Genomic DNA, 3,467 nt, shown 5'->3' with positions numbered 1-3,467 from the left:
TCATAATTTTATTAAAAGTCAAATAGTTAGCAACAACAACGAATGTCATTAAATGGAACTACCTTCTTTTATGTATCATGGCATTACCCTTTTTGTATCTTACAAATATGTTGCAGGGTGACTTACATAACAAAGATTTCAAATTTCAGTTAATTTTCAAATTAATATCGTAAATGTCAGATCGCAGTCTGACATAAATACAAGATTGCTGGTTGCACGTTCAACTACTCAACAGCACTAATGATTGAATGCCATTTTTAAGGAAATTTCATGATTCGTAAGACTAACTTAACCACCGAAGACGACAAGGAAAAACATGCATTTGCATGAGATTCCGAGCCTTAATAACCCAGCAAGATCGCACTAAGGGATTCACAAATTCATAAATAAACTGATGTGAATTTACGCATACAAATGCAATAAATTTGCCAATTACTTGTGAATGTAAGAACGTGACGGCTTCTAATACTGCTTAACAGGCTAACCTAATATTCACGCACGCCGCCAATTTATTGTCAAAAATTTCTCATGCACATGCAACTTGTATGAGATCAACCGAAATTGAACGGCGTGCGTATGAAGCTAACTCAATTTCCAATTTTTGTTCTGCGTGACATTTTGATTTGACGTTTCGCTCAATGAAATCAAATGCAAACGCATGCAATTCAATTTCGGGTGACGCAAAAAAACAAATTCGACGGCATGCGTACCAAAACGCAAGCCGCGAATATTAGGTTAGCCTGTAACGTAGTGGTGGCACTTCCTTCTAACATGTGTACAAGATATGCATGTGCTAAATATTTGTCAAAAGTAAAAAGTAATAGTGCCGGCCAGAAGCAGAAATAGAAAATTAAAAAGAAAAACTCTTCAAACAGCGAAAAAGCAAGTAAAATTTATATAAATATCTTTCGTTGATTTTCATTTAAAATATAGCTCATTCTACAACCAAAACCATATATAAAATGTTGCAATCTTTCTACAAAGTTCGCATAAACGTAGAGAATTAAAAAAAGGCCATCAAAATGTCTAACTTTGTAATCGGATTGTAATCAACGGTAATTTTTAGCTACTTGAAACTTGCACTTTATTATACTGAATCCGATTAAAAAGCTTGAAATTCCGATGTCCATTTCTTTAAATTCTCCAATTTTTTGCGGATTTTGTAGAAAGGTTGCAACATTGATTTATATGGTTTTGGTTGTGGAATGAGCTGTATTTTAAATGAAAATTAACTAAAAAGATTTATAATGGAAGACGTTTTGAATTGAAGAAACTAATCAGAAAACTTCTGAGACTAACTCTATGTGTGTTTATAATAATTATGTTTAATATTTCAAAGGTACGATTGTAATTAAAAAACGATTTGCAACTTCTGCCAACTTCAACCAAGCAGTGGCTGCAGAATTCACAAACGAATCAACGCCGAAGGCTGCAAAAATTTACGTGGATTCGTCTTCAGGTATATGATTTATAAAAACTGCCCACAAGTTTTTACATTAACGAGGGTAACCCCAAAATAACCCCATTTGACTTGTTATTGCGGTATAGGATTTTTAACTTTTATTTTTAAACCACTCCCATTTACAAGTCAGATTGGGTACTATATTTGAACAATTAATTAAGTTTCCATATATGTATGCAACAACAAATCGACACCTGGGGGTCTACTCTGTATTGCGATTCGCAAAGCAAATCATTCAGATTCGAACACTTGAAACTATGAATTTGTATTAGTCCATGTCGCCTTTCGAATCACATTGAGTTTCGAATCGCAATGCAGAGTAGACCCCCTGAGTAAGAGATCGACCTTTCTCGGCAGCCAGTTCTTAAATGCCATATCTCAGAATTGGATTGAAGAACGCCCTATTTCGGAATTCGGTTCAAACACGCCCTATCTCAAATGAAAATGTGTTGCGTTCTTCAATCAAATTTGGAAACAAAATTGAAAAACATTAAACCGTCAAAAGAAAAATACAGTATATTTTGCTTTGCTGCCTCTATGCTTAAGTGCACGTTTAAGACACCTACCCCAAAAGGCGCATCAGAGGCATTATTTTTAAAATTTATAAGGAAACTGCTTCGGCAGATGCATTCAACATACCTGCACATTGGCGATACCTGCCTTAAAAATTGTGCGACTAGTATCAATTATCAATGAAAGTATTACGTTTACCTGCACAGGCGCTATTTTGCTCATCTCGCAGAACAACGAAAATGGCTATCAATTTATGTAGTTATATAGATGATTAGATAGCAATCAGTAAAAATTTCGCTTGCAGTAATTTCTACATGGTAAGTGCTCCGCCAATATTTGGTTTCATAGGGATTCGGATACCTTCCTCATTGAAGTAGTAAAGAAAATTCGCTTAAGTGCCTTTTTCGGTTACGTGCACAAGTTTTTCGTGCAAAGACGGATGTGCAGCTAAGCAAAATTTACTGTAGTCAATACTTGTAAAATTTACTACATTCATCTGTCTGGCACTAGGTATTTCATTTGTCATCATTTGTTTGTACTTAACAGATCCAACTGCTATTTCGGCGCAAATTTTGGAAAACAAAAAAACTATAACTACTAACCAGCAAAAGTTTGATGAGCGCCTTCAAAATTTGGAGAAGGCTCGTCACAAAAATGTAAAACTATTGATTTATTTATACCGTAGTAATGTCCTAAATACATAAATGTATTTAAGGCAATCGATAATACAACGCTAATGGCACAAAACCAGACCATTCGCGAATGTAAAGTGCGAACTTGAAGACGAGATGCAAATAGAGATCGCTGCAACGTTGCCCTTGGCAGGTATTGTCGCAGCAAATAATGTCGAAGAAAAGCTGGAAAAACATGAATACTTCGAATCAATGGTGACCGAGTTTATATTACATGCAAGAATCATTTTACTTTTTATTTAAATACTTTTACAGAAAATCTACTTGTTCCAAATGAAATGAAGCAACGGAACGGTGGATGACGTTTACCGAAGGGTCATGACCAGGCATGAGCAGAAAACGAGCACACGCTCAAAGAGCGTAATCATCGTGTGTACGTATACAAGCATGAGCGTAACGATGAGAACGCGACAGCATGCAAAATGAATTAGGGACACTAACACATTCTCACTTTTAGCTAACGCTTGTTTGTGGTAGTGCCCACCTCTGGTCATGACCGACGAACTAGCCTTTTTATTCAATTTTGATGGAAGGAAGGAGAAGAGGGCGTTAACAAAATTGAAACTAATTAACCAAGTTTTAAGCGGTAATAGATGTTTAATTGGTATCTAGCGTATCTACTACTATTTACTTGTAAATTTTCTTTTCAGAGGTTTTCGCAACTGAAGGTCGCCAGCAGTTTGAAAAGGCGTTAAGGAAAAGCATTGAGTTGAGTCACAATCGCTTTCACCAAAAGAAATTTTTAATAAACAATAAAAGTGTTGTATAAATGTATAGAAAAAATGTAAATATTAGTGTAA

At 35.3% G+C, this 3,467-nt stretch overlaps 1 long non-coding RNA gene across 1 annotated transcript; it reads left to right on the top strand.

Moving 5' to 3' along the window:
* Window positions 1-2,528: 2,528 nt before the first annotated feature.
* Window positions 2,529-3,033, top strand: LOC118736524. The gene is made up of 3 exons (XR_004992708.1): window positions 2,529-2,631; window positions 2,691-2,862; window positions 2,923-3,033. It is a non-coding gene; the product is annotated as an uncharacterized LOC118736524 (long non-coding RNA).
* The last annotated feature ends 434 nt before the right edge of the window (window positions 3,034-3,467 follow it).

The sequence above is a fragment of the Rhagoletis pomonella genome, unplaced genomic scaffold, assembly GCF_013731165.1.
Source record: "Rhagoletis pomonella isolate Grant_MI unplaced genomic scaffold, Rhpom_1.0 Rhpom_scaffold_00003, whole genome shotgun sequence".
Lineage (NCBI taxonomy): Eukaryota > Metazoa > Arthropoda > Insecta > Diptera > Tephritidae > Rhagoletis > Rhagoletis pomonella.
The sequence above is the reverse complement of the archived record's forward strand: the minus strand, read 5'-3'. Positions and strand labels throughout refer to the sequence as shown.